This window comes from Lontra canadensis, unplaced genomic scaffold (assembly GCF_010015895.1).
Source record: "Lontra canadensis isolate GAN:19392208 unplaced genomic scaffold, GSC_riverotter_1.0 scaffold203, whole genome shotgun sequence".
NCBI classification, from domain to species: domain Eukaryota; kingdom Metazoa; phylum Chordata; class Mammalia; order Carnivora; family Mustelidae; genus Lontra; species Lontra canadensis.
Window position 1 is genome coordinate 67,642 of NW_022631197.1, and position 24,162 is coordinate 91,803.

The window sequence follows — 24,162 nt, forward strand, 5'->3', positions numbered from 1 at the left end:
GCTTTATATTCAGATGACAGGAGGAGAGAGGCAATCAAAATTGCACAAGGCAGCATTTTGAAGCTCTAAGGCTCATTAAAATAGTCCTTATTTTATAAACCTGACTGTCTGAGCACACAGAGAAAGGATTCATTTCCCTCTACAAAATTTACCAGATGGGAGGACTGTGGATCTGTGAACACAGATGTGGTGGTGAAAAGTGACTCAGCTGCCTATCTAATCCAGCTCAAATGATGGATGAGGAAGGGTGGAGAGTTAGAAGCTGGCACTTGGTGGGACTTTGAATCTCAATTTTCCAGTCCAAAGACAGAAAAAGCAGACTGGAGACATCTCTCCGAGGGGGCCTACAGATTTTTAAGAAGTAAGTGTTTTGTGTGTTACATGTGAGCAGGTGATTCTAACTTGAACCAATATCAAACACATTTCTCTCTTCACATAATAAGAATATGCTGAAAAATGAAAAGGATATAATGCTTAAAGTAAAATTACCCATTAAATTGAGAGCTGACTCAAGAAGATGAAGAAGTCTTAAGAAGTCACAATTCTACTGTTTATCAAGCTCATTTCTAAACAGATACCTTTCTTTAGTTTCTGTTTTAGAATATTTTCTCTCCTGTTTGGAGTTCTGAAGGAAGGAGACCTAAACTTGCACTTGTTTTCTCTTATTTTTGATTTACCTTGTGGATAACCAGCTTCTAATACATTCCTGGTGAGACCCCAGATCATCTGCACACAAAGCACTGAGAATTACAGAAAAAAAAAAATTGGCAACACTCACGATTTTCTGTCAAGGAACTAATCCCAGACTTCTGTACACTTCCAAATATTTCCCTGCTAAACTTGCCATTTGTGGTGTGGACACAAAATGCTCAATTCCATTAAGTATTAGAAAGAGAAGCCGAATAAATCAATCCTCAAAAGACAAACCTGAAATTCAGGCCAGACCTGTTGAAGACTTGTTTTTTTTTTTTTTTTTTGTTTGTGGGAGGTTCATAAACTTTTTGGTGATTAGAGGACTCTTTCCAAGACAACCTGGGCCAACACAAGGCTTAGAATGAAAAGCCAGCAAAGGGTAATGATTTTGAAGAGCTGCAATTTGAAACCAACAGGAATTCAATGGTTTCCACTGCATTCATTTGGTTGGGGTAGAAGGGAACAAATTTCAGTGTTGACCTTTGGGAAGAGACACATGAGGCAATAAACTCACCTAAGTTTACAACTAAACTTAGGGGCGAATCAACACCCCTAAGAATGTTTTTGTAGCTAAGGTCGTATTGCTTAGGTGGGTCTCTGTAACTCTTTCTGGTACCACAACACCCTGGCACTAATATTTACTTAGCCAAGGCAAGAAACTGTGAAGGCAAAGCTATGAACAGGACTGGTAACATCTGTAGTTTTCGCCAGAGACTGTGGATGGGCTGGGTGGAGTTGGCCTGCCATTCACTGTGGCTCTGATTCCCCTAAGCCTCCCGAACAGCTCATAACATGTTAATAAAGTCCTGATTCTTTGTTTTCCTTCCTTCCTCCCTTCCTTCCTTCTTGTAATCTTTACACCCAATGTGGGGCTCAAACCCACACCCCCACGATCAAGAGTCACAGGCTCCACCCACAGAGACAGCTGGGCACCCCTGATTCTTTAGATACTCATTACTCAGGTGTTCCTTTTGCCATTCCTGAAGACTAATTTCATGCAACAGCTTTACCACAGTTAAGGCCCCTTTTAGCTCTCTCAGCCAGGAAGGATGAAAAGGCTATAGGAAGGTGCCGTTCTCAGTTTCTTACAATTCCCCACCCGTGGAACAGTCTCTCTTCAAATGACTTGGGGTGCTCGTGGGGTTTAATTAGCACCTTGGTTTAATTAAGCAAGAGCTAAATGTTTGATATGAGTACCTTTGAAGATTTTCTGCAATTATTCTGTCTTGGAGAACCTGCATGTCATCCGCCAATATCGCCTTCTTCAGAGGGTGGTGGGTGGCCGTCAGCACCTACAATGGAGGAGAGCAAATGTGCCCTCAGTTGCATTTTACCAGTGGCTTCTCTCATCTCTCAGATGGCGCCCTTTCACAAACTTCAAAGGGGAACATCATTAGGAATAATAGGCTCCAAATTATATCCACACTGCTTTTCTTACAATCACTTGCGAGAGACTTTGAAATACGGTGGGTAATTCAGGGCTCTCGTAGGAGGCTCCATTCGTCTCTTTCTTCATCAAGGGAAAGACTTTCCCCTAGATTCATTTCATATTATGCTTTGACTGGATTTCCTAAAACTAATAAAGAATTTTTTAAAAGTTTACTAAGCGTTCCAAGTTTAAAAGCGGAGTGACACCGAATTTCAGGTTATGAGGCCAGTTTGGAAGGAGAACGTGCTGATTCATAAAATCTCCTAAAGCTGCTCTAAGCTATTATTTGATGAGCAGCAAAGTGAGCTTCGACAAGTGGTTGAGTTTGTTTCTATTCTGCATTTATGGCAGTTGAAAAATATAAATAACTAAAATCAACTTAGATACTTCGAATAAGAGGAAACACCCAGATTAACGCAGCATCTGATGATGCAATCTTGCTGCCACAAATAGCACATTTTAACACGTATATATCATATGGTATATAGTATAGAAGAGGAAATAGAAGCTATATTATATATATATGTATATACATACATATATACATATCTTTCAAGGAAATATAAGCTATCAGAAGTATAAAAGAATAACACACTTTTTAAAACAATAACACACTTTAACACCCCAAATTTCCTTGACCTTTAAAAAGTGCTTCTCTTGCCCATGTAAATATTAGAACATTGCATTTGGAGCTTCCTTACCTCTTCACTAGTGAAAACGATTGTCTATTGGTACGCACGGAGGGGCATCTCAGAGGTAGTGGGTATAGATTATTTCCCTCGATACAACAGACCTGGAATGTCTTCCAGATCTGAACTGGCCCTGCAGATTCAGGCTAAACGTGGGCAGTACCAAGTCCTTTTTCTCTGTTCTGGAAGCTTCGTTCTTATAGCAAGACTGACAGAGCCGGGCTTCCCTGGGGCTGGCCTCTCGCTGCAGGACCCTTCCTCCCACACCACCCTTATCATGTCTCTTTCCATTCCTGACAGAGGCTCAGCTCCTCCACCCATCTACGCCACTCTCTGTCATCGGGCACGCCCAACCCGGTTCCTTTTGGCTGCTCCCCTGTGCTTCCCATCCTGGGAGGTGCTTAGCTCTCGGACAACTTTTCCATTCTCTGTTCCCATGTCTCTGATAATATTACAAATCACTATAAGCATCACACAGATGTCCACTTTTTAAACATGTTCCTGGAGGACAGGGAAATGTGTTTGTTTACGACGACGCAGGACACCTTGTGATCTCCTGAAGTGAATGTTTACACGGGAGCATGAAGCTCTAAGTTTCTGGCTGTGGTCATGTTGGCATAGCCTAAGGCCAAAGAACACCATTTTTGTGATCATTCTGAATAACCTGCTGGGGGTAGCAGACCCTGGAATTTGATGCCTGAATTCCAGGCTACAGCATTCACTGGCCTAGTGAACTTGAGCGAATTACTGAATTTCTCTACGGCTCAGAGTTCTCTGAAAAATGGGGACTGAAGATCATAGGGTTGATGTGAAGATGACACACTAACATCCATGTAAAAATTTTAGAAGGATTTGTGGCCCATGGAAAGCACACAATAAACACTGGCCATCATTATTACTTGGGTTTTTATTTATTTATTTATTTTTCTTAGCTTATAACAAAGATAGCACTGCCCTTGCAGTGGTAATTTGCAATCAAAAGGTATTTTCATGGAATGAGAGCAGTTTTCATAAATTTTATAAATGAGGGCTCTGAATTGTCATCATTAAAATGTTAATGTGTGGGAGAATAATGTAACAATTTAATTGCTGTAGGCTATTAGAGGGAGAACGTAAGCAGCCCGAATCCCTGGCTAAGTATGTACCCACAAGAGGGAATTGCTTCCGGCAGTGCTGGATAAACTCGTATTGGCCAGATTACAGCAAGGTGATAGGACGGGTAAGCCAGCACGCTCTCTGCTCCATAACCTGGACCGCAACAGAGGTTCTGCCTGGATCCTGTCCTCCTTCACGTGCCCTTCTTTGAACAATTCATTATAAATAGACATAGTATAAATGTGCAATAGAAACTTTTTATTAAAATGTCTCTATTTTTTTTTTACAATTTCATGAATGAACACGGTTAAAATATTCATTCTTTAGTTTCAGCAAAACGGCATCATCTGGCAAAGAAAATTAACATTAAAGAGTATTATTGGTTTATGGTTTTGTTCATATTTAATCAGCAATTTCTCTTGGATTTTCAAAGCTATAAATACAGTGTTATTATTGCAGATGTATAGTTATATAAATATAATTCAAATAATTAACACACGTTTTTCAGGGTACATATTTCAGTAACATTTTAGCAGATAGTAATATAAGGAGAGACTGGGGGCTCCAGGGTCCATTGGTAAGGTTGGGAAATGCATAGGAGAGTACCCACCAGCCTGGCTTCCCCAGGGTTCCCCCCCTTCCCCCCCACCCCCTGTAAGACTTTCTTTACACTTTCATTTTTGCTGTTCTTTATCTAGAAAAATCCGCCCTTATTCCCTCCACTTATTCAAATTCTAAGCACCCCACTGGGATCGGCTGAAATCCTGACAATTCCTAACAATGTCCATTCTCATTTCTCTCACCAGCACTCCATCACTTAAAAATCCATGCCACGCAATGTAGCATTCAGTTGGATCCTGTCCTCCTTCTCTGTTGTCACTGCTGCCTACATGGGTGAAGGGCTCATCTCTCGACCAGGTTTTAGGATTGCTAAAGCATGAGGGTTATACCTGGGGCTTCGTCTCCGTCTCACACTCTAATCACACCGTGGTCGCTACTGTGGTCGCCGGTAAGTACGATGCACTGATGGAGGATCCCTTCATCGTCAGGATCTGAGTCACCTCTTGATCCGGATTTGTTTTGGAGTTTATTCAAGTTTTGGCCAAAAACACCTAATCTAAGACCTTGAATGGTTCCTGAATCAAGGATAAACTGTGGGTCCACAAGGCGCTGAAGCTGGGCCACACACTGGTCTGGCTCTGGGTCATCTTGCCCTTTCTTTTTCTTAAGCCAGATTTACGATATTTTCTGTAAGCAACGACTCAGCCCAAGACTCAGATGTGTCTTGCGCAAACACGTGTTGGGGGTGGGGCGGTAGAGAAAGAGAGAGCAAGAAAGCAAGCGCTCATATGAATCTTAGTTTCTCTGTAAAATACACAGATAAGATTGGGAGACATCCAATATCCCTTTCTGCTCTAAAATTCTATAAAACATTGGCAATTATGCCTATTAATTTGACACTAACATCCCACAAATAAATGCGGCTATGCGCCAGAATTTCACCTGCTGATAATATACTGGGAAGCTGAGTTTGATAGTTTAACAGCCGTACTTTAAAAGTTTGGTTTGGCTTCTCTTGTATGAGCGCTTCTGTACTTAGCACTTACGAATCCATGCTATAAAGCCAGTAGGTGATTGAACTTGACTCTCATGGCTTTCAGTTGTTCAGAAACTGAGCTGCATTTCCTGGCTCTCAAACTTCATCAACTCATCCGATTTTGCTGCAGAGAAATGTCATTAAAATAACAGTCCTCAGTGGAAAACACTAGCACCATTCATAGTGAAATGCTGAAACAGTAACTGATGTTTTCAAACTGTGAGTTGGAGGCATTTTTCTACACTGTATACGCATACACATGGAGAGAGATGTGTAGGGTAAGTGCGTAGTTTTCTTGGGCAGTTGTCCTTTAATTTCTCCTAAAAGTGACTCTTGGTCTTGTTGCAGAAGTGCATTCTGTCTGTGCTTGCTTTCTGCCTTGGAAAGTAAGAACAGTTCCAAATTGCCTTCCCTAAGGAGTTGTTGGAAGGTCCAAAATGTCCTCATTAGAAAACTTGCACTGAACCACACAAATCTTGCCATTGTGCATGGTGCTCGCGTGGGGGACTATTACTTCATGCACAATGACATGAGACCAGAAAACATGTGAACAGGAAGCCAAACCCAAGAGAGAGTTGGGGAGTGTCCAGCTTTCTGAACAGCACAGAAACGGAGCACAATTCAGCAATCTTCTGGACTCAGGTGTCTAGGGGCCCGCACAGCTGCACCCTGTCCCACTCTTCAAACACTGGGCAGGAGAGGACAGTGGCTCAGGCAGCTCACCCAGCCAGGAGTAAATCATTATGTCAGCAAACCCAGAAAGACTCTGAAGAGTGTAGCACTCGCTTATGGAGCCAAGACTTTAAATGGCTTGAGTAACCTACATGCGGAATGGCCCACACCATATATGGAAGCTCAGTACACTCTTCATACTTTCTATTGTACTAATGGGAATTCCCCCAAATAGATCTCGCTTCTTCTTTAAATAATAAACTTTTCCATGATGCCAGGCCATCTTCTAAAATATATATATGGTGATTATTTTGTAGAACTGATATAGTAACCGTTCCTTTTTGGAACTTTTCTTTTTTCTTCTTCTTTTTTTTTTTTTCTTTTATGGCGGAAACATTTTGGTAAAAATAGAAACCTTTTTCATGATTTCAAAAGCCCAGAATAATTTCTGAAGTGTGGAGAATTTTGAAGTGAACCATCAGAAGCCGGATAGAATTCAGCTTATAACCAAATATTATCTTTCTGATGAGCGAGAGACTTCTTTCTATTTACAAGTGGAAATAGCTTCTTAAATCTGTTTTAAAATATGTTGATACAGTTTGCCTACCAGAAAGAAATATTATACGACCTTGTGAGACGAGTCATGAAGTCCAGGGCTGAGCCCCTTTCATAATAAATGGTATTTGCTCTGAAGTGTTCAGGTGGGGAAGGTTCTCTGAAATGCAGGAAATCCAGTGGAGGCTTTGACATGGGGATTAAGCACCGAGTGCAGAAAGGGTGAAAGGTGTAAGAAAACTAAGGTTATCAAGTAATCAGACCTCAAAGATTTAAAAAGTCACAGCTTCCTGTCTGCTAATCAGATTGTTTTCTACTCATTCTGTTAAAATTCTTCCAGTTGTCATCTTTTAAAAATTTACAAATGCTACCCACCCCCCAACCTTCCAATGATGCCCGGTTCAAGCACAGGGGAAGAACTTGCCCATCACACGGAAGGAGGAGATGGTTGTAGGCTAAGCAATGGGATTTGCTTAGAAATGTCTTAGAAATGACCTCCTTTTCTCCAGTCTCCAAGTGCATCCCCTAATTCGTGGGCAATGAATGGAAAAGTCTGGTAAGGAAGAGCTGCTTCTTTATGACTAAATATTCTTTGTGAATAAGTGTTCTTCCTCAATAAGTATTCTACTAGCCCTCAGATCTTTTTTCCTAGTCTCTCCTAATTTCTGAAGGCTCAGAGGAAGTACAAATTAGTCTTTTTAAAGGTATGCATAGCTATTGGCAAGGCTGCCCTAGACATGGCCTTCCTGTTGAAAAGTTAATGGAAAAACAATCCGCTCAACAGCAGGGATGCAAGATGAAAGCTCAGAGCCCAGTAAGCCCAGATATTGACATTTCTTGGGGGCATCAAGCATAATACGATGAGCTTAAAATCCACCCCCCCAATGGGGTAATTTTATACTTTCTAAAACACTTTTTTGATTTTTTTTACTCAGTGTTGCAGTCTATCTTCTTACTGACACTTCAACCCCCCATAACCCAATTTTTTGTTACAAAGTTGTATCTCCTTCTGTTTTTGTGGTATTCCCCTTGAGCCCAAAACTAATACAGACCTTTCCTTTTCCTTTCATTCCCTCATTCAGCCCCCAAGTGGAGAATGTCCTACCTTCTAAATATTTCTGGAATCTGTGTCCTACTTGTCCACCTACATTGCTTAGGAATTTCTCCCTGTACACTACAGTAGTCTTTGAACCACTCTCCTAGTTTATAGCATTGCCAACTCCCTTGGCCTTGCCCACCACCCCCCCGTACTGAATGCTAGATGTTCTATGTAAAACCTTCCTAAAACAAAAATCATAGCTGCTCTCTGCCTTCTTCGATCCATGCAAATTGATTCCCATTGATTAAAGAGTGATCCTGACAGTGTCAGTGTGGTAAGTTAAGGAGCTGGGGCCTCCATGCTTCCATCATTGGGATGGCTTTGCTACAAACAAATACATCATCTATTAAATCAAATACTGTCTTAATGATGCAGTTGGTTTACATTTCAGCCCATTTTTTTTAATCGATATGAACCTATAAAACAGACTTTTTGAAGATCACGAGCTGATCCACGCATGAGTTTGAGTTTTATTAGAGTAATAGGTCTAAACACCTCAACATGAGGCACCAGAATATTCATGATTGGGTCCCTGACAAAATCTCCAGCCCCTTGTAGGTTCAACAGTCTAGCACCAACTGAAATTAGCTTTCAACCCCAGGCTTTCTCACACTTTCTTCTCTCCAGCTCTCCTCTTCTGCAAGGTCCTTCCACACCTCTTGCTGATCCTTTAATAAGACTCACGCAATCACTGTCATCTTTGCGCAAGTTCCTTCGACTGACAGAAGGCAGAACTAATCACCCTGGTTTCAATTCTGTCACTTAATCTTAATCTTAATCTCTTCTGTTTTTGCAGGTAGTGCACTGTTAAGAAAATTATCTGTTGTTTCCAACTGTCCCCTTAGATTATAAACTCTTCCAGGCAGGATATTAATCTCATTCACCTTTGCAGCATTGTTCCTTAGTGTAGCATGTAATACATAGTAGATGCTCAATAAATGAATGAATTGAATCAAAGATGAAAATGGAAATGGAAAAGCCCTAAAACAGACCGCCATTTTCAGACACCATGCTAGGTAGTTCACATATATTATCTCCTTTCAGTCTTTTCAACAATCCTGTCTTTGGAGTAAGTGGTATTGGTCATATCTCATAAATGGGAAACCTGAGGCTATAAATCTTAAAGGTCTTGTTGCTGGTCATATAACCAGGTAATAGCAAAAGCAAGCCTCAAATCTGGACCCCATCATGGTTTGTATTCCTTCTACTATGACTGAGTATGCCTTTGAAGCTAATGTTGAGATTATGTGGGTGATCTTTGTAATTAAATTAGCTAGCATATAGAATTTAGTGTTGACAGATCACTTTTAAATTCAGGGGTAAAAGCAACTACAATCCAGTCTCATTTTCAACTTTAATTATGCCTTAGAATTTCTTGGAATCCTCAGAGAATTCTAAGTGGAAATGTCATTTAAAGGGATTCTTTAAAATAGAAGTAATTTTGTAACGTTTCCTATGTTTGCCGAATAAATAGCTCTACAGCATTCTGAACTTGATATGAAATCTTTCCACTTGGCCCATTTTGGATATAATATCATGTAAAATTCTGAGCACCAGATAGATATAAGAAATGTAAGAGTATGTGTATGTGTAAATATATATTTAATTATCCTAAACTCTTACATACATTTGTATGTATAAACACACACATACTTTGTACGTATAAACACATTTACACATACCCATTATATGTGGTTTTCAGATCTGCTTATCTAAAGATAAAGACGGTCAAGCTCATTAGAGTGCTTCTAGCACTAAAAGTGAGAGGTCTTGCTAATCTGTATTTCTTAGTTTTCTTACCTGAGCAAAGACAGTAGTTTTCTATATGCCACTGTGCACCAGCTTATCATGATTGTTTTATAAATGCAAATTGTACAACGACCCAAAATAGAACTGAAATAAGTTCAGAGATTGTATCTTAGTGTTAGTCTAGGGTTTTAAATTCATTTTGTTGAAAGACAATTTCTCAATGCAATGAGCATCTCCCCTGAGAAAATGACCCTGCATTCAGCATTCTTTACAAAGACGCAGTTGAATGACAGAGCTTTGGTTTTTGCCAGGGCTTGAGAAGTTAGTGTCTATGTTCCTTTAATATTTAGACCCTTCAGCGAGGCAGTGAAAAACAGTAACAAATCACACTTCCACTGCTGTTACAGGGTTTTGTAGAGTTTACACAAGCCTGTGCAAGTTTCAAGCCTCCACGGAAAGATGGGATTTCTTTCATAGTGTGAAAAGAAACTTCCAGCAATTCAATTTGTCTGAAACGGCAAGCACGGCAAGCAGAAAAACTTAAGATTAAAGTCCTGCCATCCTTTCTGGTTGCCTGACACGCCAGGTGAATAACCAGGATTCCTCTCTAGGGTGAGGAGATGTGTGTAGACCAGTCAGACACAACCGGGATCGGGTCACAGTGGCCAACTGCAGCCCCTGGCCTGGGGGTTCTTCTGTTAAATGAATTACCCACCCCAGCCTCTTTCCGGTCCTATCACTTTTAGGAGGGACCCAACTGGGCGGAGGGCTTGGGCCAGAAACACACTTTCCATCACCTAAGAATCCGAGAGAGGGAAATGCTTTTAACCAACAGATACTGTGACCTGGACAAAGGCAGTAAGGAAAGTTTGTTTCCTTCCTTTTTAAAGCAAAAGCAGAGCATCATACTTACAAAAGCCGCCTTCCAAGTCTTCTCTAGAGAACAAGCTCTGGGAGCCCGGAGCGTACACAGGAGCAGAGATAAGGTGGCAGCGGGACTTCCTTCCTCCTCCCCAGGCCGAGAGTCATTGTTCCTTATCTGCCCTGACCTCCGAGGCGCGGGGAGCCAGGGAGGCCTGGCCTCTGACCCGCACCGCCCTCCCCTCTGGCCTCCGCGCGCCCGGGCTGGGGGTTTGCTCTCGGCCCGCTCCAGCCACCCGGCCTGACAGCGGCCCGAAGATTCATTAGGGACTGTCTGCGAAGTGCTTGCGAGATGAAGAGGGTTATATAAGCCCGCGTATTATTATCATCACACACCCCCATAGAACCAAGGCTGCCAGACAAACAAAAGGCAGTTCCAAGAAGAGGAGGAGCAGAGGCAGAAGTTACACTGGGGGTGAATTTCGGGACACTGCTGAACTGACTGGAAAAAAAAAGAAAAAAAAAAAAAAAAGAAGGAAAAAAAAAAGGGCAACCCAATATGTGTATGCAAACCGCGGCAAACAAACAGCGAGCTGCAGCTGGCCGGCCGGCCGCGGGGGCCGGCTCCTCGGAGGGCGGGCGGCCCGGGCTGCCCGGCGTGCGGTTCCGGCTCCCCACGCCCCGCGCGCCGGCACAGTAGCCGCCTGTGGCGGGATGGAGTGCCTGGAAGATGTGGGGTTTGGAAAGGAGGGCGGTCCGGAGCCCAAGTGCTTAGTAAACACTGGTGTTTCGGAGACTCCGACCAGGTGCTTCGGCCGCTTCTCTTCATTCCCGGGCTCGTGTTTTCCCGGCGATGGTGTTTGCAGGGAGCTCCCAGAGCCCGGGCTTAAGCTCCTGTTTTCATCCTCGAGTTGTGGTCTCCATGGGGCTCACGCTTTTCTCTGTGGGAGCGAGAGACCGAGCCAGAGGGTTCTTCCCCCGCCCCCCACCCCGACCCCCGGGCTTCACCTCCCCTCTCCAGAGCTCAGGGTGAGAAAGTTCTGATTCCCTCTCAGCATCAGTCCTTCCTGCTTCCCTCTCTCCCCAGCTTTGCTACCTTCTCAGCTCAGATGGTTGTTACTCTGCCCAGTTCCGGGCACAGCTCCCCAACTTCCCCAACTCCTAAGGATCTTTCTCATCCTGGGATTAAAAACTTCCACGTGTCTCCACACCCATTAGCAACTTCCCAGACCTTCCTCGGCCTCACCTACCCCAGCACATTAGAACATGAATCAGGTGTGCCTGGGTGGCTCAGTGGGTTAAGGCCTTTGCCTTTGGCTGAGGTCATGATCTCAAGGTCCTGGGATCGATCCATGCATCAGGCTCCTTGCTTGGCAGGGAGCCTGCTTCCCTTCCTCTCTCTCTGCCTGCTTCTCTGCCTACTTGTGATCTCTCTCTCTCTCAAATAACTAAATAAAATCTTTTTTAAAAAATGAGTTAAAAAATAATATGAATCATACTGTAAAGATGGCCTTTCAGCTCCTTAGCTTCCTAGCCTTACATCCTCCTCCTCAGTCCGGAACGTCTGCACTCCCGTTTCCTTCAAAGCTCAGTTAAATCCCAACTTTCCACAAAGTCCTTCCCAAAGTTCCCCCTTTTCTCTCTGCTGTGTTCAGCTTCTCTGCTCTCATTCCTACTGTGCTATGTGCCTTCCTACGTTGGGGGCGCTATGTGGTTCTCCAGGATGGCCTACCGCACAGGGAGCTTAATGGGTGTGGACTGGATTTAACTTCGGGGGCGGGGGGGGGGGGGCGGCCGTTAGACCTGATCTTACCTGGGCCGCCATTCTTGGAGTGCAAGGGTCCCCTTGAAGTGGAAGGGGCCCGGCCTAACTCCCCAGGCTCAGGTGAACTGCCACCTAGTGGTGGAGTACTGATCGTGGAGCTGGACCTTAGGCTTATGGGGGTGTGTGATATCCTGCACTTTTGCATATGTTTGGAAATGTTCATAAATTTTAAAAAGAAAAGGAAAGCTTCATAAAACAGGGAGGGGAGCGTCCAAACTTTGCTTGAATCAGCTTCCTCTCGGATGTAAGTTCGTGAGGGTAACAGGATGGTTGGCTTGTACTTGAGTCTCCGCTACTGTACATTTAGAGGACCTATAAAGTGGAGCTAACGTAATAGAATGCCAGGGAAATTCCCCAAAGGTGAGATTTTTCAGAAATCAGACTTCTGGGATGCATTTTATGGGGGAACTCCTCCACTACCGAAAGAAAGCAGGCTATCACAACAGCAGGTCCACGAACGAACAATGCTCTCTGGTGAATTGTTTTATGATACGGGGTGAAATACAGACCATGAGCTGTCAGGTACCACATTTCTTGTGGCTTCGTACTAAAGTGTTCTTAATGACATTTCTCCTGTTATTCTTTGGTGAAAGCAACGTGCTTTAAATTCCATCTGTGGTGGTTGCTTCGACCTTGGTGTCATTTAAGAGAACTGGGGTGTGTCTACACAGTACATGCTCGCCAATACATACAAAATGTTCAGTCAATTAGAAGACTGTCCCCGCCTCCACTAATTCAGAACAATAAGAGCCAATTCAGGTTCGAAAGAGAAATGTTAGCCTCAAGTTCGTGGGGTTTGGGCTGCAGGAATGACAGAGGTTTCATTGCAATTTAGTAGTTCATGGATAAGATCTTTCCTCGTTTGGTCCTGCTCAGGTCAGAGCCATAATATTTATAATAGCTACCATTCATGAGGCTCTGTGAGGCTCCAGGCACTGGCTGGATGCTTTACATGCATTCTTAATGTAGCATTTGTCCTAAAACAGACTTTTATCTTCACTTTCCAGATGGAGAAACTGGTAACACAGCGAAGGAAATGACAGGTCGAGGATTTGAACCCACGTCTATCTGACCACCCAGCCTACCATTTTTCCATTCTGCTGAAAGCTGACAGGAACTTGAGATAGTAGCTCATTTGCTGGTTTTCAAACTGGGTTCTAAGGAACCCTAGGCTCTCGAGGAAGTGTTTTAGGAATCTTTGGGGAAGAACTGGAGAGAAGGAAATGTGAGGGAGAGGCCAGGTCAATTGGGCTTGGGCTCCACTCATTGGACTCAAACAAAAAACTTCATTCCTCTTTTATAATTTTGTTTGAAATGAGGGTTTTGCCACTAAAGAAGTATATTAAAACTCTTGGCCTAGTTTGACTTCCTCATGAGAAAGTACAGAACTTGGGGGCCAGAGGGATTAAATGCCTTGCCCAAAATATTATAAACAGGCCCAGGATTAACATCAGATGTCCAAGCTCCACCTGAAACGATTGGTCTCCCCATATCCTTTATTTTTTCACTTGTTAACTGGCAGGGAAAGGGAGAGAGAGTTTGACTTGACCGCATTTCCTGACAGAATTCTTCATGACAAATGGAAGACGGAAACCCCTTCACTTCCATGAGCTAGACCATTTTCAGCCCTTTGGCTCTAAGTCTCAAGTTAGTCAATATTCACCTTGTGACAAATCGAAATCAAGTGAGGAATTAAATATGTAATTTGTCTGGATGATTTCGAGCTCTCTTCCTCTTTTCATTCAAATCAAAGTGAGTAGCAAAGGATACTTCTGCATGAATCATCTAGCTAATTATATAGGCTTGGCATGAGAATAGTCTAGCTAGAAAACTGTTTATGTCTTCATATTTATTTATCCAGTCAGAAGCAACTCTCCTCACATGAGACACACTAAGTGTGGCATAGATATTACTCTGAGAGGGGCCAAATATAGCCAAGGGAAAGCGAACTCCCTTCCCTCCTGAGTGGAAAAGGCTTCCCACCTGGCTAGCTTCCTTGCAGCTGGACCAGCTGCACTCCACCTGGTCTTCAGCCTAATAAGTTTCACTTCCCTGCCAGACCACACAGTCACTGAATCAAGCCAACCGTATCCCACCCTGGGAATCAAGGTACACCTCATCCTCTTGTTACTACAAAGCCCACCCCCCACAGCATTTTCTTGTTCACTCTGTTCCTCAGTGCAACCTCTGTGTGGCTCTATGGGCGTGTTGTGTCTTCCTCCCCTGGGCTGTGAGTATATGAGACTAACAATCTGCTGTTGATCCCATGTGTGCAGGGTCGGATGTCCTGTGTTTGGTCATTCTAGAATCTTCAGTCAGGACTTTCCTCACCGTCAGGGTGAAGAGGAGGTGAACAAAACAATGACCAGACATGAATACTAATACTAAATGGAATTTTCAGAGAACTGGTGCCAAACATCACTTCCTTTGGAGTGTTGCTAAGTGTCAGGCTATTTGCAAATAGGAACGATTTTTAACTGAAATGAATGTCAGCCAGAACTGACCTTTATTAATTTCAAGGCCTTAGAGCTTTCCCATCTGCCTGTTTTAATTTTTATCCTTCTCACCTGGAGATTTTTGGGAGCAACAGCACTGTTCTCTTTCCTGAGATGACTTAAGTTGAGCCCTGCCTGAAGGCAAAAGAATGAAAAGATGACCCTTCCATTCCTGTCATTTAAATCTTCACCAACTGCATTCTTTCTGTAAAATGTAGCAGAAAGAATTTTTCTCATCTCCACGGACAAGAGATTATAATAAACAGATCTTTTCTCCCCCCCCCATCGGAAGCATTCCAGTATTAATATATTTCCAAATTCTGAGCCCTAGAAACAAAGCTTTAGATGTAATTTCTTTCCTATTCATGAGATTTACAATAGGAAGGTCATGTTTGTACTAGATTTTGGCTGGAAATTAATCTTCTTTTCTCCTCTGCATTTCTATAGACTCCAGGCCCTTCATTATTTAGTCATTTCCAAATATTAAATGCTTGTCATTCTTGAACAACGATCTAATCTTCCCTTTATGGGTGGAGAGACAAAAAGTTGTGGAACTTGCAAATCATTGTCAGGGCACAGATCACTCTAAAGGTTATGCCTGCCCATTGAATTTCCTTCCTCCACACATTCTGAGACGACAAAGTAAAACTGTAAATTGTTTCGTAAGCAGAGCATGTATGGCATCCTCTGACTATTAGAAACTATTCACTAAAAGCTCATTTGCATTCGGCCTTACAAGAGAAACTTTATGGGGCAAATAAATATATTCAAACTCACCACCAAGCCCAAGGCCAAGGCTGTGATATAATCCCCCCACCCCCAACACCCCCTTTTCTGGCCTGTGCCTCATACAGATCAAAATATATTCTTAGTTCAGTTGAACAAGGGTTCATTTAAACCACATCTGCTGCTCATCAGACCTCTATTTTAGGAGTGGGGAATTCTTTTTCAGAGATAGTTTCTGTCTGGAAGGTCGATGGCAGCAAATAGTCCTCATTAAATTTCACAACATTTTACCAACGTATATACAGTACCCGCTTTTATGTGATTAGAGAACCCAGGCAAAACTCTGCACCCCCACTTCAAAGGATTCCTCACTTGACTAATTCTAAAGAGTAAATTGATTTTCTCATCATTTGTTGTATTCGACAATAGAAAAGCTGACGCAGCAACATGGCTAACATAACAGCTCATTTCTATTCAAGGGGAAGGAATTTGCGTTAATATTCTTAATGACTGGCATCTTTATGAGAAATGTGAAATCATTTATCCTTAGCAATAACCTGACTAGGATTAAAAAGTACTTGGTACTTAGAACGGAAGTCATCTGTCAGGAAAAATTATTTAGACTGATGCAAATTAACTGAATAAATTGGCTTCCTAATTATGGTGTATATATTCAAGTTTGTTAAAATTGGTTTGAACTAAAGCGTTTGGAAAGGATCTTTCAAGAAGTGATCTGACATTCCGTTGGAGGAAAAGATAACACATTTATTTCACATTTCCTAAGGATTTCTGGAAATGATTTAAGAAGCAAGGGCATGTAAATCAAAGGAAAACACATTAAGTAAGTATAGGTATGTCTTGCTTATTTGGAACAGTGTTAATGCCTTACAGAAAACATGGAGCAGCACGGGCATTGTGATGTCCTAGATTCGAAATCACCAATAGTGTCTTCCTGGGGCAGGGGGGTGGGGTGGGTAGGGGTTGTTTCCCGCCCTTTCGAGGCTGGCTTGGGCTTAAGCCCACCAGACAGGTCTGAGAGATGAGCACTCAGGCCAGCCCTTAACAAACGATGTACAGACCAGTCTATATTCTGTAGGAAGTTTCCACCCTTAATGGGCACAGTGCTGCACACCAGTTAACAAGTTTTTATTGGAAGCTCAGTCTTCTCTTCCTCACCAGCTTCACAGCCAAACTTCATTTAGCTTTTTACCAAAAAACCTAGTAAATTGTGGGAAGAAGCACTTTACCAGTGTTGGAGATTTAATTCGTCTGGGAAAAAAAAAAAAGGTGTAAATTGCAGGAAAATGTAAACTGCTTTCACATAATTAGTGATGGGGTTTTACTGTTTAGCATTTATATAGAACTTTCTTTGGGAGAGACAGCATTGATTTGGGGAGACAAACTGACTTGGGTCCAATTCCTAGCTCTACAGGTGTGTAGTGTTTTCATTTAGTTCCTTTACTTATAACTAGAATGACAAATAAAGCTTTAATGTGAATAGCAGTGTCCCATCATGAGCTAAGTACTCAGTATCCCTAGGTTTTTCCTCCCTTTTCTGAGGGTCTTTTAGGGTACGAGTTTGGTATTATTTGTGCTAGCTGAGTAAAAAACATATTCCTTTTTTCAGTAAGCATTAGCCAAGGGTGATCCTATCAACAGCTGCCCAGGTTTTTGTGTTTATTTTTTTTAATTTTTAATTTTTTATTAATATATAATGTATTATTAGCCCCAGGGGTACAGATCTGTGAATCGCCGGTTTCTGTGTTTAAATATGAATATTTAATTATATAAAGGAAAACAATAGGGATCTCTTTAAAAAGGCAGTAATTGGGGTGTCTGGGTGGCTCAGTGGGTTAAAGCCTCTGCCTTCAGCTCAGGTCATGATCCCAGGGTCCTGGGATCGAGCCCCCTATCAGGCTCTCTACTCAGTAGGGAACCTGCTTCCCTTCCTCTCTTTCTGCCTACTTGTATTCTGTCTGTCAAATAAATAAAATGTTTAAAAAAAATAAAAAGGCAGTAATTGATAATCACTAGCAGTAACATGAGTGTTACTGTTGTGACTTCAGCCTGGGGCACAGTTTTTCAGGGGATCAGGTAAACTCAGGGTGTTGGGGTTTGTGTTAAAAAACCCAACAAAGCTTTTGCTAGAAAACAATGGGTTAAAGAGACGTAGAAAACATGAACATCCAGGAAATTCAGTATGTGCCAAATTCAGATTGTCCCCTCCAGGGGACAGGGGACAGGGGAGGAATAAACTGCACATACAAAGTCATATATGCCAGAGAGAGAGTAGCTGGGGCAAAGCACAGGAGAGCAGATTGGGCTGAGAGGGTGAAGAGAAAGCAGGAGCTATGTGGGACAGAGACCTGGACACAGCCAACAGCAGGACATGCCCTCTGGAAGGGATGGTGGAGGATATGTGGAGACCAAGACAGGAAAAAGCCTCCTTCTGCAGAATCTGCAAGTACCCTGGTCTGGGGCTGGCAGGTGCATTAGTAAGAAGAATGAGAGGCTAAGAGCCAGAGCCTGAGGCAAGGATGATGGACAGCAAAGTCAGTGATAATGGGTCTTTTCTAAAAGGAACTGCTTTATGCTTTAAACTAGTGCCAAGCTGAGTAACCTGAGACCTGATATGTGACTGACTTCTATGAATGCAGTTTTTACCCTGAAATTTCCTTACATTACAGAAAGGTTAAGTTGTGCACTTAAGGTTGTGTGCTGTGCCCGTATGAAGGGGCCAGGATGGGAGTCATATTACTTATGGAGGAAGGAAGAAAGTGAATGTGGTCTCACTTCTCAGCTCACCTAACCATTCTTATTTGAGGAAAAATGTATATAGATGAGTATTATTGAAAACTTTGGAGTGGGAAGAAACCACAAAAAGGAGGGCTGAAAGTGTGGTTTGGAAGAAGAGAGGGAAAAATGTATATTGTATATCCTACCACTTATCCTGACCTCACCTCTTTCCTGACTGGTCCCTTACTACATCATTGCTCAGTGTGCCAGTGAAGGTACCTTATTTATTTTATTTTTATTTATTTATATGAGAGAGAGAGAGAGAGAGAGAGAGAGAACACAAGCAAGGGGAGCATCAGGCAGGTGGAGAGGGGAAAGCAGACTGCCGCTGAGCTGGGAGCCAATGCGGGGCTCTGCCACAGGATCCTGGGATCATGACCTGAGCCGAAGGCAGACGCTTAACCCACTGAGCCACCCCACAGCCCCATGTGAGAGAACCTTAGAATGTCAGCTGTCTTCACTTTTTATCCCAATTATTCAGAGCAAAGAGAAAAATCACAAAGTCCAATTAGCAGTAAGACTGAGCATCTCTTTTTGTCATATAGACAAGACGGGATCATTTAAGAGGTTATCCAGAGCACTCTAAAGCCAGATCTGTCCAATTAATTACAGAGTAGTTCAATCTTCCAAGGAAAAGTCTTTTTAAAAAAATGTGAAAAATATTTTTAAATTATTTCTTTTTTCTGGCTTTGAAAATGTGTGTTTTGCTATAGACCTGAGGTTTGGTGACTTGAAACTATTTAATTTTTAGCTTTTGTGTTTAAGTATTTAGATCATGACATCTTAAAAGCTTTTTAGAGAACTCTGAACATCATTAGTTCACCTAGCAAACATTTATTGAATGCTACAAGTGTGAGGGGGCCGCTGTTGATGTAAAATGTGGTCCTGCTTTTTCATCCATATGCTTTTCCATACAAATTGTGTTCTTGGAAAATATGCTCTCACTCACAGAATTTAAAAATTACTGGACATATGATACAGGAATTGGTTAAACTATCAACCAAGCTTAAAGAAAAAAATAGAAATGTGGAATAAGGATGATTTGATTAATGAGAGGGCATGTGGAGAGGTCCAGGTGCTGAGTTGGTCCCTGTAGGTCAAACACATCGGTCACGTGAGTCAAGTTCTCAGATCCTGTTTCCTTATTTGCATGATGGGGACTCCAGGTCATAGAATTGTTGAAAAATTTAAATTAGATGATGTATATAAAGCACTTACTTGTACATGGCAGGTAGGTACTTAATAAATCTTAACTGTCATTAAATGTAATATCAGTAAATAAAGCATAAGCATCTTTCTCAGTGATTTTGTTCTTTATAAGAATGTTCTTTTTTTCTATTGCTAAATACAACATGAGCCCAAGAAGATTTAGATATAATCACTCAGTGTATAAAAAGGCATTGGAACATCAGGAGGAGGTATTGGAAAGAGTACTGGTTCTGGAATTTTAGGACTTGATTATCTATGTATAGAATATGACTGCCACTTAGTGGCTATGAATAATAATGATATACTCCCTTCGTAACCTGTTTCTTAATCTGTAAAATGGGTCCCATTCTGCCTGTGTTACCTTGTTCAAGGAGTCATGAGGATCAGATAAAGTAGGATTGTAAAAGTGATTTGTGGTGGGTGATATAATAGATAAGTTTCAGTTAAATAATGAGTTTTCCTGGGCGAGGGTACTGATTATTGGTGACTGATTGGAGAAAGATGTGATTGTGGTTTATAAGTACTTGAAGTGTTAATTGCTTTTCAGTGTATACAGAAATAAATGTTAAGTTTGTAGGAAGTGTGGAGAAACAGAGGACCTGGATTCTAGTTCTTCATGACACCTCCGATCAGCTCAGCTTGTGTATGTGAATTATTTAACCCCTCTGTGTCTCCCTAAAAAAGACTGTATTTGAGAATAATTACCAAAAAACCTCATTGGGGTTTGGGGAGTTGAGCTAACTCATAGAAAAGTTGCAAGAATAATTTACTCAGGTTCCTCTGTTGTTAACAATTTGCCCCAATTCCTTTCTCAGTTGCTCACTTGCTCTCTCTTCCCCTGCTCACTGAAATATATATATATATTTCCCCCTTGAACTTGAGAGTAAGTTACATACATCATGGTCTTATACCCCTACATGTTTCTCAGTGTATATTGCCTAAGCACGTTGCTCTGTTTCTAATTCTTTAAAAGGAGCACCCATGCTTAGTCATGTGATGTGTTCCACATGGTTGTCAAGATCAGCTCAGTGTTGGACAGCACTGTGGGAAGCATAAATTGCTATATAAAATCAAAGGATGTGTATCTCCTAAACTGGGAAAAATCCAATGACATAGAACTTCAGAGGACTTACAAGTTGTGGTGGAGGACAGACTGAGAAAGTGCATTGCGTATGTCTGCAACTAGCTGGAGGTGAGAGTGAACTTTCGAGTCTCTGTGGTGAGTTAGAGAAGCATCAAAGCTGCTCTCACACATGGTGACATATCTATTGAGTTATATTCCTCCTGCAAGGTCTTGAATCTTTATGCCCCCCCCCTTTTTTTTTACTTTAACCCTTTGCCATTCTGGGTTGGTGTTTCTTGGTGGAGATTATGAGAGCATGTCCAAGAAGGCAGAAGAACTAGAGCGCTGTAAGGAGTTTAGTTAGAGCTCACCTTTACTTTGTTGGGTCCTCCCTTTAAGTAGTGAATGTTACCTGCTTTATTTTTATCATAGACAACAGCTTGAAATACAAATAGGAAAAAGGAAAGCGTGTGTTACAGAAGTGTTCAATGTGCAGGCTTAATCGAAGATAGTATGAACTAAGTATTCTCATGAACCAAAGAAACCATTTTCACAGAAACCCTTTTCGACGTTCGCTGTCATAAGCTTTAGCTCGGTGACAAACAGGTAATTATTCTGCCACATTATCTTTACAGTCTCAGCAGAATTCTCCCTTTCATCGGAAGTTGTAATACTGGTAAGTTTGATTTCTTTATAATTCCAACCAGATTTGAGATCACATTCTCCAGTGGAGTGAAATATGACCAATAACTTAAAAATATTTGTAAAAATACTGCTTTTCCGTACACATATTTCTTTCACTGCCCTAAAAATCATAATGGGTTCCTTTAGATACTTACAACAACAACAAAAAAAGGAAATCTAAAGCACGTTTCAGAAACAGAACTGTTTTTCAAAAAGTCAAAACCACACTTAAGTATTCTAAATTAATCTTTTATTTTTAATTATTAAATTGTTATTCTTTATAATACAACATGAAAGAATTTTAAATTAATGACTAAGAAATACATTTATAATCCAATAATGATTGATTTTACTTCCCTTGTAAATAAATCAGTTTTAAACATAAATTATACAGATATATAATGGTATACACACTCATGTAATTTATTAAGCTATGAAGAATATTGCTCTTAAACTTCTCTTGGGAAAATTCCAGTATCTGAGTAAGAATTTCAAATATTTATTTCTCAATGAGGTGATATTTCTGAGGAACAGCTCAACGGTTCTAATGCAACAAGTTTTCCCTAATATTGAGAAAATGTGATGTATTTTGAATCTCTTGAAGCACACAGAGATGAATGAAATAGAATGAAATAGAAGTTAGAACACATGAATTCTGATGCTGATTATTCCACACACTACCTCTTTGGAGTCGGGCTTGTCCTCTCTCAGATTCAGTTTTCTGCGGTGCTTACCCAAATATTGCAAATTCCAATGATTTAGTTCAAGTAACCTTTTCCTCCAATGTTTTGAAGGAATAATCAATACTATTGTCATCATCATCTCAGTAGGATCCTTTCCACTTAGGTTAGAACATGCCTCCACAAAGAAGGTTCTCTATATTAAAGCTACATAACTTTCATCTGTAGCAACAGTGCCTGGGTATTTAGGTGAGAATGGATTTTCTGCAAGGAGTATACCTGAACAATAAATGCCTTTTCTGGTATTTGTTCCTGTCTCAAGGATTCTCTACAGTACCTGATTATTCATCCTGGCACTCAGCTAGATGGTCCATGGTCACAAACAGAGCTGGACTCCTACCTTCACATTCTGTTAGGTCTTAATGTACAACGGACACAGGAACTCCCTTTGGTCCTGGTGGAATTTCACTGACTTGCATTTCTCGGTGAAGTCTAGCCTGTAGAAGTTTCTCTGGTAAGAATGAGTTTTGTGATTTTAGGTGGGTCTCTGAATAGTCTCCAGGCCTCAGTTTGCCAGATTTTACTTTGATGATCTCTAAGGTATACCTCTCCCATTCCATGTTTCTATAGTAATTTATATATCCTTCCTGGAAAATCTATCTCTATTCTAAAGTATTTTTAACAGCTACCAGAAAAAAGATCCAGGGACGCCTGGGTGGCTCAGTGGGTTAAAGCCTCTGCCTTCGGCTCAGGTCATGATCTCAAGGTCCTAGGATTGAGACCCTGCATCGGGCTCTCTGCTTGGCAGGGAGCCTGTTTCCCCTCCCCCTCTGCCTGCCTCTCTGCCTACTTGTGATCTCTCTCTCTCTGTCAAAATAAAATAAAACAAAACCCTTAAAAAAATATCCAGTAGCTTTGACAGAATGTGTGTTAACTTCCTTTTTCTTTTGAGTAATTTAAAGCCTGTCATTTGACTGGCTAATTGTCATACAACTGAGAATTCAAGTCCTAGCCAAAGAATTTTTACAGTCAAATCCTACTACAAAATAAAAGGGGGGGGGCAGGATGATTCACTATGGAGTTTATAGGGCATTTTATTTTATGTCATGTAGCAGGTAGTGAATACATTCTTTCAGATGGCACAAGTCTATATATCTGTCACTATCTCTGAAATTCTTGTCTAGCCATAATTTTACAGGTCCTTGGAAACAGAATTGTCACAAACTCTTCAGTTCAGCTCTCAACAGAAATTAATTGATAACATAGAATTCTGAGTGGCTGGCATGTGAATGACACCCAGCTTGTATATTTCACATCTAATCAGGGAAGATGGGAATTCTAGTTGGCCTATTGTCTATTTGAATCTGTTTCTGGATGGAATCCAGCTGGCTCAAAATGTAGCCCTGGAAAGTGATGTGGGCAGAAGATGGAAAAAAAAAAAATTAAGCCAGAGAACCAGCACATAAGGTAGTGCCTTCCACATTATCCAAAGAATTGCCTGGTATAGCTGTGGGTTTGTAGCTGATTAGTTTGCTAAAATTTCTCAATAACCAAAATGCCATTTTCTACCCCAATTGTCCTTAAAAATATATGAAGAATAATAATTAATGCAAAATCGTACCTAACTAAGAGCAACAATTATATGACAAGATTTTAATGGTGAGCACTTATGAGAAGGAATAGTTCTATTATTGGAATATTTCAGAAAAGAAAGTTCCATGGAGGGAATGGGGGTGAAATTAGGACACTCAGAAGCATGTTGGGAGGACGGCCCCCACCCAGAAAACAGTATGAGCAAATGCTTAGTAGTAGAAGTAAGTGGGGGTGAATTCTAGGGCTGCTGCACCAGCTTTAGTGAAGAGCAGAAAGCGTAGACATAAAGTGGGGTGGTTCATAGTGGAGAAGATTATGCAGGTCCCTTAATGCTGAAATTTTTTTAGACTGGATGCTGTAGAAAATGGAGAGATGACTGTTTTAGTGTAACAGCAGGACAATGGGGAGAGAGAGCTAAAGGAAGGTCAGCTTAACAGTGGTGTGTAAGATGAGTGGGAATAGGAAAAAGATAAAGAACAGAGTTCAATTTAGCATGAGGTGATGCAAAACTGGATTCAAGTCCTTCCTCTTTCCCCCACCACCATGCCTTTTAGTTGCAAGGAGAACGTTTTCTTTATTCAGGCTTGTCTTAAGGGAAGAGCAGAATTTGCCAGTAAAGAATAATGTAATCCAGGTTGGGGGGAGTAGGGGA

The 24,162-nt window shown here is 41.5% G+C and overlaps 1 long non-coding RNA gene across 2 annotated transcripts in view; it reads right to left on the reverse strand.

Moving 5' to 3' along the window:
* Positions 1–24,162, reverse strand: part of LOC116861668 — a 95,018-nt gene that overhangs the window by 59,524 nt on the left and 11,332 nt on the right. Inside the window, exons 1-2 of one of the 2 annotated variants that reach the window (XR_004381522.1) lie at positions 10,492–10,919; positions 1,891–1,985 (exon numbers count right to left, since the gene is read on the reverse strand). This is a non-coding gene — a long non-coding RNA (uncharacterized LOC116861668). Of the gene's footprint in view, positions 1–1,890; positions 1,986–10,491; positions 10,920–24,162 lie in introns of those variants that run through there. The other variant, XR_004381523.1, reaches the window with a different exon arrangement.